This window comes from Rattus norvegicus, chromosome 3, assembly GCF_021556685.1.
Source record: "Rattus norvegicus strain SHRSP/BbbUtx chromosome 3, alternate assembly SHRSP_T2T, whole genome shotgun sequence".
NCBI classification, from domain to species: domain Eukaryota; kingdom Metazoa; phylum Chordata; class Mammalia; order Rodentia; family Muridae; genus Rattus; species Rattus norvegicus.
Window position 1 is genome coordinate 40707499 of NC_141536.1, and position 10561 is coordinate 40718059.

Sequence of the window (10561 nt, forward strand, 5' to 3'; positions counted from 1 at the left end):
GGCTTACGATCCTCACGTGGCATTCTTATGTTTCAGTCCCTAGACACTGCATAGATCAGGGTCCTAACTGCCATGGTCATCCGTCAAGAGGTGTGGTATGGGGTGGTACCACTATAGAAACCATCTTGGGAGCTGAAGAGGTGACTCAGTTGTTCAGTGTGGGGATGCAGACCAACCTGAGACTTTCTCAGAAGCCCATATGGAAGGACAAAAGGAACTTCAGGTCTGGTCTCTTATCCAGGAGAGGACTTGTCAAGGCTAGTCCAGGCCTGGATCTAATGCCTCATAGGAGTGAAGATTACAATTTTTGGGGACCCCATTCTTTCCCCAGTGCTACGATTATCAGTCCTCAGACATCTGTGTCTGGGATATCCCATGCTCTCTTTTCAACACTGTCTAATTTAGCTCTCTGCTGACCTTGACTGTTTCTCCTGGTAAATACTATGTATGATGCTAAACGTCTTAATAAATTTGTCTGGCACAAGTTATCAACTTATGCAAGATCCTCTAGCTACTGCTTTTGTCTTTCTTATTTCTTGTTTTCTTTTGTTTTTTGTCATCCTCAGTCCTCCCAATCAATACCTTGCCATTCAGAACCCTTATCCCTGTGGATTTAGATCAGTTAAGAGCCAGAGGACCCTGGTTTGATTCTCAAGATGCTGATAACTGCATGATTGTCTATTACTTTAGTCCCCAGGAGCATAATGCCTTCTGGCTGCAATGGGCACTAGGAACATATGATGCACACATATGCTCGTAGACAAAGCATACATACAAATATAATTGTATTAAATTAAAATAAATAAATAAATAAAAATAGAGTTTAAAAAAATCTCCCTTTTTCTTTCCACCACAGTGAAAGAACAGCTGCTTTTGAACCAAGAGGAACAATGAGTCCAGATAGAGAATCTGACAATACCTTGCTGTAAAACTTCTTATTTTCCAGGATTATGGGGAAAGTTTTCTATTATTTATAAATCATCCAGTTTTCAGTATTTTATTATAAGTGAGACAAACTAAGACAGCCTCTGAAGCTCTATAGATGTGAGAGGCTTTGGGTCAGATATTTTATGGACAAGTGTCATTACGTATTACAAGATTCTTGTAAGATCGTTTAATGATCACATATGTCTGTGAAGAAATTCATATTGAAGACCACTAATTTTCTCAATGTGAAGCTAAATATAATAATATACTAATATCCAGTTCCAGGTCTTATAGAGCTAAAGCTTACTTATTGAATGAATGAATGAATGAATGAATGAATGAATGAATGAATGAGTGAATGAATGAATGATGCATGTACTGAGTTACCTAACATAAAAAAGTGTTTAAGGGAGCCCCTTAAGTGCATGCAAAGTTTATAAAATACAAACATGTAGAGATTTAAAAGCAGGTTCATAGAGAAGTGAAATATAAAATCGCTCAGTGAATTGATAATCCAATCTATTTTCTTAAAAACTGAAGTTCAACATCTGATTTATATGTAAACTAAAGTTTCATGTTTTCGTGTCATTTGTGGTGTGTGTGTGTGTGTGTGTGTGTGTGTGTGTGTGTGTGTGTGTCTATGCAGCCATACTTTAGGAAGGAAAATGAAAGTTTACCACACTGGAAGCTCAACTTCGTTCATGGTTTCGGCCTCACAAATAAAACTGAATAATTACAATTATATGCAAAGTCACCTGTGTACTTCAAGAGAGAAGGAGTGCCTGATAATATGACCTATATTCGTTCAGCTCCACGGAAACCATTTTATTCCATTATCCACACACAATTTACATGAAATGGAGAAGAAAAATAAAGGTGAGAGGTACAAAGCAGCAAAACCTGAATGAGTCAATGGGGACAGGACTTGGCGCTGAGGAGAGGTGTGGAGGGGAAACCAGGGACACCTACTTGGTGAGCATAGGTGTAATCTATCCATCTGTAATGGAAAAAAATCACACTTTCAAAACAGGCAAGTCAACAATTCAGGTCACCTCTACGACCTTGCCAAGTCTTGTTTGCTTAAAAATAAGATGTACCAAACTGCAAAAGAAAAGTTAGTGATAAACACAAGAACACTGTCTCTTACAACGTACACAAATCTCTTATCAATTTAGGCATTACCCACTAGTCTACTGACAAGAGAGCACAAAGAAACACTGCAGGTGTTTGACCCATGAAGAACCCATGCCTGATGCTGCCGGAAATACTGAGTTCACTGAAGAAATGACAGGAAGCATGCTCCAATTTTTATAGTTCCTTGCTTCAACTGTTCACTTCCTTATGCCTTAGAAACTTGGCCATCCAATGAGTACATTGCAAACCGTGTCTCAGAAAGGTAAACCAGGGAAGCACCCTCCCCTGCCATGTCTGATTATCTCATAAATACTGATTATATAACATCAATTATGTCTTTAAACAGTCGTTCTGTGAACATTCTTTTCCATGGGGTTTACTGTTCTAAAGCGTGAGTGAGTTCTGGGCCTCTTGCGGAACAACGAAATGGTTCTTGCAGTAGAACTGAAAGAACAGGTACACTTGACCTTGAGAGTGTTTGCTCGGAGTGTGTATTCCACTTGAAAGAAAATGGTCCTGGATCTGGTTATCGCTGAGCTAAGAAATAGGTTCACAGTGACTTTGGAGGCAAGCTGATTTAACTCTGACACTTCCCTGTTTGCAAAGCCAAGGCTGTTGCACAAATCACGAGGTCCGTAAAGGGGAAGGGGGAAAAACTGCTTCATCCAGTTTTTTAGCCTCAGGGCTGAATCAGATACACCTCAGCTTTCATTGTAAACCTCTCCCAGGATGTGAACGAACTGAGACATCAGCAAGGCAGGACAAGTACATTCTCAGAGTGACAGTTTCAAGCAGGCACTTCAACCCATTTACCAAAAAGCATAGAGAGCTGAGTGTTTCATGTGACTTGACTCGAAATGGAAATCCTAGTCATATTTCTGAGATTGTCTGGTTAGAAAGTTTGGCAATTGAGGACACACAAAAGCTGTTGAAGTAATAACAATTATTGTCTTCTCTGTGTCCATAATCACCCATTTCAAAACAGTGTGGTGAAAGCTGCCTACACAGACAAGACTTATGTTTTTTTTTTTTGGATTAAGGAGTTCCTAAACACCAATAAAGCAGTAACTAAAGTCACAACTTGGACTATCCATCGAGAAATGGACTGACAATAAGTATCATGGATTGCTTTTACCCCTGTCCAGTCTCCTAGAAAGAGATCGGTTGTCTCTGCTTCAGTTGTCGTTTCAAGTAGAGACAGCAAGAGGCAAGGATGTTCTGTTTTGTATTTAAACACGTTTTGCTTTATATTTATATTAGGGTGTGCTTTGTTTTATACTATTAAAGGAATTTAATAAGGATAAGAAAATACTGGTTGAAGGGGAACACTAAGAAAACAATAAACCTGAGGATATTTATCAAGCTAGAAATCCTTAATGAAACTCTACAACCAAGGATTGAAGGAGCTGAAGGGGTTTGCAACTCCATAAGAACAACAATACCAACCAACCAGAGCTCCCAGAGACTAAACCACCATCCAAAGAGTACACATGGACAGACCCAGGGCTCCAGCTACATATGTAGCAGAGGATGGCCTTGTTGGGCACCAGTGGAAGGAGAAGCCCTTGGTCCTGCCAAGGCTGGACGCCCACCCCCACCCAGTGTAGGGGAATGTCAGGGCGGGGAGGCAGGAAGGCATGGGTAGGTGTGTGGGGGAACACCCTCAAACAAGAAGGGAGAGGGGAATGGGAGAGGGGGCTTATGGACAGGGAACTGGGAAAGCAGATAGACAACATTTGAAATGTAAATAAAAAAATAACCAATAAAAAATTTAAAAAAAGAAAGTATTTCATGAAAGGTTTCGTTGCAACCAGAAGAGCCAAAGGAGAGTAAAGTAGTCCCAGTCAATTCATTTTCCTGACTTCATGTAACTACTCAGTCTTGAGGACACTTAGGAAGTTAGTATTCTCTCCTACTTAAGCAATAAAGACTATTCAGTACCGAGTTACAGGATTTATTTTAATTATGCCCAGTATATAGGGAATGTGTAATGAAATTTGTGGATGGGGGGGTGTAAGAATCTCATTTGGTAACAAAGAAAAAATACAGAAAGAAAAATATGAAAAGCAGAAAGGTCATGCAGAAATCTTGTACAATAGCACTGACCTTAGTTAAGAAAGCACCACGAGAGACGGAGAGACTAATGGTGGAATGGGGATGGACACAAGCCAGGAAGAGTAGAGCAAGCGAGCTGGAAGTCAAGAACCTAAGGGCATTGGAAGATGAGGTTGCATTCCTGTTTGAAGCATCCTGCATAGAGATTCAGTCTAGGAGTTAATCAGCAAAAGGATGCTGGTGTGACAAGAAGAGCATGGCTACTTTTGAACTAGGTAAGTGTGCCCGATGTCACCATTATGGAAAGAGAGACAATGGTGAGAAGAGAAGCCTGAACCAGGAAATCACTCTAGGAAAGCAAAATAGTAAAAAGGAACAATGGAGCAGAGGCGTGAGAACTGAAGGTGGTGCCACCCAAACTTTCCCCGAGTCACACGGAGGATGGACTCTCAGGATGAAAACATTAAGATGAGAACAAGAAAGAAAGTAAAGAAACTCAGAAAACATGGCTTGTGGGGTTTGGGTGATTTTCCACCTCTCATCCCATAGACAAGCTTCGTGACAGGTATACTACATACGACCAAGGACCCAAATAAGGAGAGGAAATCAGTTATTCATCAGAACCAGTAGAGAGGTGAAGACAGACTGAAAATTCAAAGAAGTAAAGAGAGGAGGGTGCTTCACACAGGATATCTAAGGTACGTATGAAGTCACGTGCCTCTGACACGTGAAAGGATTCCGAGCGTACAGAGTGGGACACAGGAGCTAGCAATGAATTCGTTACCAGGACACTTTCAAATTTCTTTTCATTCCTACCATCCATACAGTGGCTTTCTTCCATGACTTGCCTTTCTCCCTGTAAGACCTGGCTGCTCTCAGAGTCATTGGGAGAATTCATACCCCAAGTAACAAGCCGTCCCACTGAGCTTACAGTCTTCAGCTTTCGTCTGTCTCACTTCTGCTCGTTCCTCGGCTACTAATTTGAAGAGTAAAATTACTCCCACTTACTAAGTTTGCAAATGAAGAAAACCTGTGAGTCTCTCTTGCTTCCTTTAAGTAAACCTAGTAGCGAGCGGTGCTTCGGGAAAGCCTGTGTTGAGTCCTTAAGGAACAGGTGGCCTTGGAAAATTACATTTGGCCGTCACGCTGCTTCCATCATGTCAAACTCTATGATAGGACAATATATACCACTGTTTTCATGTCCTAAATTGTCACATCCTGTTGCTCTGCACAAGTGTCTAAGTGCCAAGTTACGCCCTAGAGAGGGAAGTTTTCCAATGGTGGGTCAGTTGGTTCAAGAATCTTAGTTCCAGGTGACAGAACAGGTCTAAGGATCAGGCCTCCAGAGGGTTGCTGGAGGGCAAAAGAACCTGCTAAATGGAAGAGATGTGGGTTTCAAAGTTCTGGCATGTGATTTTATAAGGAAGTATAATATGAAATTTTTCCCTGGATATAGACAAGCAACTCACTTTCAGGAAATTGTCTTTCTTACATTTAAAATACATCGCCAAACACTTAATTGAGAAATTACACCCAGAAAGAAAAGTTTCACTAACATACCAAATAGGGCGTTATAGAAATTTCCTCAATGAATTTTATGCCTTGAGTAATCGAATGAGGAAACAAATGGATCAGTCAAACCCCTCAGAATGGCTGCTGTAATCCATCTCCGATTTTCCTCAAACAAATGAACCTTCTGGACTGACATTAGTACAACTCAATTTCATAGCCACGCATGCATGCCATGTTTTTTGGGAAAAAAGACATGGTCACTGGAGAGTGGCGCATCTGTTCTCTCTCTCTCTCTCTCTCTCTCTCTCTCTCTCTCTCTCTCTCTCTCTCTCTCTCTCTCTCTCTCTCCTTGTCTTCTTTCCCTCTCCCTGTCCCCTCTAGTGTTTTCTTGCCACAAACTTTAAACTCTTCGCTCAGACTGAAATAAAAATTCACCCACTCTAATAGCTCTATGAATATTATACTTTAGTTTTCCATGAGGAAAATTTTACATCTTCATCTTTAAAAAAAAAATGAACTCCTTTATATAACAAGAGATGTTTACCAGCTAAATATCCCAAGATCTTTTAATCTTCTTTGGAGGGCCTGTTCCCTTTCCCTGTAATGATTTTTGTTGTTTTTCTCCAGGCTAGCACTGGTTTCTCCACATACCTTTAAAAATGCAGTAGTTAAAGCCAGACATGTTCAAAGTAAATTTTCAATCAGTGTGAGAGGACCACATTATATACTTTTGAAATTTTGCTCAGGATTATGGAGGAAACAAGCCGTTGGCCTGTAGGTGATTCTGTCCTGCCACAGTTGGGAACATAGGAGGGTGGAAATCGTCTTTAGACCATTCTTCTACCAAGCACAGCAAGATAGGATTCGTGGATTCTCAAGCGTGGGTAGAGTTACAGTTTTTCCTTGAGATCTGTATCAGAAACCACTAGTATTCCACAAAATTCTGGGGAGGAGGGTTCCTTTTATACTAATAAGATTACAATGGGCACAAAACTGAACTACAATTCCCAGCTCTCCTGAACACGTTTGTAGCCACCTGAGTTCTGTCACTCCATAGCAATGAGAGGAGAGGAAGTACCTGCTATTTATGGATCCGGACTTTCATTAATATACTGTTTACTGAATACAGATGGAAACAAGGCCCGGGACAGTATTTATTTCTCCCTTGAGGAAAGATAGCAATAAAATGATAGTACTCATTTTGGCCACAAACTGGGGGATGTTGCCAGCAGCTGGGGAGGACAGCTCAGTAATTCTGAACAACATTCCACAATGCAGAACTCAATACCCTAAAGCAGACTATCTCAATTACACTGAGACTGAGAGAGGCTACTGAAGGGGATGATAGAGTAAAGTCCCTGAATGACTACAAAGAGCAGAGCATGCCTGCCTGCTAAGTACTGCTCAGGACCATCGCTAGAGCCAGAAAGAAATTTCTACTGTTGTTGAACCTAAGAAATGTCAGCTCTGTGTGCCACCGCAAACCATCCCACCATAACAAGGAGGGAAAGTAATATGCAATTTTCAATGTACAAATTAGCTAGAGCATGTGCACATGGAGATCTCTCCGACAGTCCTTTCCTTGAGCTTTTCCTTACAATGCCTTGAAGGAGCATCTTAAAATCCTTGCTGCTGTCTCTGTATGTTCACTTCTGCAGAGAGCTCCTACTGGATGGTCGAAGTTCTGTTTGGGCAAATTGTTCACAGTGAGTCATAACCTCCACAGGGACAGGATCTGAACAACTCTTTTTATATCCAAAGATGTGTGTGTGTGTGTGTGTGTGTGTGTGTGTGTGTGTGTCTTGGTATTATGGCTGGTACAGAGTTGAGTATCTGTCCAAAGAGCTGGCTCAGTCAGTAAAGCGTTTACTGTGTAAGTATGAAGACCAGCACCCATATTAAAAATCAGGTGTGGTGGTGTGTATCTATGATCCCAGCACTAAAGAGGTGGATGTAAGTAGGCTCTAGGAACTCACTAATGGGACAGTGTAGCCAAATTACAATATTCAAGTTTTGTGACAGTCTATGTCTCAAAAAAAATTAAAGTGAACTGCTATTAAAGAAGCACCTGATGTCAAGCTCTGGCAAACATATGCAAATGCACAGATGCACACACACATACACACACACACACACACACACACACACACACACACACATAAATATATCAGAGGAATAAGTGAATTAAAACAAGGAAAGCCTGAATAATGGAAAGTAAACTCTGAAACCAGTCTTGGAATAACTGTTGCTCTAGACCACATATCAGCTAATGATCAAGTGTTCAAGTTTTAAATCTTCATCAAGCTATGGTTAATAAGTCCGTCTAGAAGTTGGTTTTAAATTGACTTTAGCCTCACCAAATTATAATACATAGGATCTACATTCTTGTTTTTTGTTTTCGATTGTTTTTATTCATTTTTAAGGCAACAGCTCACTACTTAGATGAGACGAACCTATGACATACTAGGTAGCTCACACTGGCTTCGAAGTCCTCTTGCCTCAGTCTCCCAAGTGCTTAGATTAGAGGCAGGCACTGCCGTATCCATCCATCTTTTCTCCCTTTGAAAAATCAGCCATTCAATGAGGTCATGTGGTCTCTCCAATTAGGAATACTGATTGTCCCTTTCTAAAGATAAGCATGGATTCTTTAAAAATGAAATTGTAACTCTAAGCAAACCACAATTTTACTTACTGTTTTAAATTAGGATCAGGTATTTTTAAAAAGTTAGGACTCACAGTATGCATCCTTTTGTATTCTTCAAGTGGGATTTTTCATACGTAATTTTTAATGGGAAAAAAGCAACACAGAAGTGACTTTCTGAAGACCTTTAAGTGGCAGTTAAAAGGCACACGTATGAGTGGCGATTGATGGCAGGTGCGATGCGCAGCTAACTGTAGGACAAATCAAACATGGGAACAGCACTGTGCACACAAGAGACCTGGGCGGATGGAGGGGTGTGTTTAGACAATGATTTCTGGAGAACAGTGTGCCTGTAGTTAGTTAGCTCATTCCTGGGAAGGATATGTTATCAGCCTGTTTTAGATTAGGAAAAAGTAATTTCATTGTTTCTTACTGACATGGAGTCCTAACTTCATTTAACTTGGTGGGTTGTGGACTTTCTCTAAACACATGTTCTAATCCACAAAGAGATTGCAAAATGCACAAGGTTATTGGAGGCATTCGACTAGGCAGTGCACAGCTGAAAGGTCTTGGGGGCTCAGAATAAAACAGAAATAAGATCCAAGTTCTGTGGCTTGTTGTTCAAGGCTTTCTACAGCCAAAAGTCCATCCTACTTCTGCTGAAATAGTTTCAAAATGTTTCATCACCATTGGATCTCCCAACTAGACCACACATAACACATATAACACACACAAACACACATAACACATACAACACATACAACACACACAATACACACTGGGCTGCTTTAAATCTAAACACTCACATCCCCTTTCTATTGAAAACCTACTTATTCCTCAGATGGAAATGGAAATCTGGTCTCTTCATGCCAATGAAGCTCTCCCTCTGTCACAGACCCACGGGGCTCTCTATGCCCCATGTCTTACAATGTCATCTAAAGGATTTTTCCTTCAAATAGCACACTTAACAGTGCTTTGTTAAGATTTTTTTCACAATGTGTCTTTTTTCAGTTCCTTTATTTTGTAAGATATAACAAAGCAATGTCCACAGGTAATCACATTCATCTGTAATAAATACATATGTAGTGAACAGACACTAAACAATTTTGAAACTATAAAAATTATAACATTGACAATAAAACTATGTCAAACGTGCTTCTCTTAGGCAGGTGCAGTTTGACAATACTACTACTTGGGGGAAAAGCCCAATTCATAAATTAATTGTAACCGAACTAGAGAATCCAAGTAGTACTACGATTTCTACAACGTAATTATATCCATGCAGCTGATGTACTACTTTTATTGATGTAAATTACACGTCAAAAGGCCACATTGTAAACTCAAGTCGATAATTTGGTGTGGCTTGCTTTTTATTTGTTTAACCAAGTTGGCATACTGCCCACTAGAACAACCAGGATACTGTAGAGCCTTAAGACCTTTTAGTTCATCTGAGGCAGCGCTAACCTGAGTTCACCTGTGTTTCCCAGAGCTCCCACACCTGCCCTTGAAAAAAAAAAAAACCTGGACTGTCTCCTCTGTAAAGCACCATATATCCTAAGCAAAAGTCACTTCTAAGTGCAAACGTATTCTCATACTTTACAGAAGTTGAAAAACTGTGGCCCTCATAAGCAAAAGAAGACTTTTCAAATAATAATGAAATTGAAAAGAGAAAATGCATCCAATTTCTCATACTAGTGACCTACACTTAACTCTGACTTTCATGTCAGACTACCGAGGGAGACGGTATTGACTTTTTCATATCCTCAGAAGAAATCTTCGTAATAAGTTATTGAGGCGAACACAGCACTATATAAGCACCATCATTTAGTATTTATATTTTCCAATTTCTGCACAGATCAAATATTATAAATCCAAGATTTATAATCAAGAACTAATATAAAGAAATATATCCCTGTGTATAGTACTGAATAAGTATCTCCATTCTAAAATGAAAATAACTCATAGTGGAATACATGCATTTTAAAATATATTTGCTTAGTTTAGGGGCTTTCCATAGTAGAGATATTTTTTAAAACATAAGTTTACCCCCTTTTATTATTCTGATGATCAGAGTTTACCTCTTTATGAGTCTGGGAGCCCTTGCTGAATTGTGACCATACAAACTTAAATCACATAATCCTCTTTCAAGAACACAGAAATGTCGAGGGTAGGAAAATATTATATTAATAACACGGCAGTCTGCTGTGCCTTACCCCACACCCTCGATGAGGAATCTTGTGAACATGAGGCTACCAACTGCACCAGAACAGAGTTAGACACTGCTGGCATCTT

General features: G+C 40.0%; 1 long non-coding RNA gene across 1 annotated transcript in view; it reads left to right on the top strand.

The window, feature by feature from the left end:
- LOC102552656 (uncharacterized) overlaps nt 1-1208 on the top strand; it is a 132085-nt gene extending 130877 nt beyond the window's left edge. The window contains exon 9 of the long non-coding RNA XR_015684942.1: nt 857-1208. This is a non-coding gene — a long non-coding RNA (uncharacterized LOC102552656). The remainder of the gene's footprint in view (nt 1-856) is intronic.
- Nucleotides 1209-10561: the final 9353 nt, after the last annotated feature.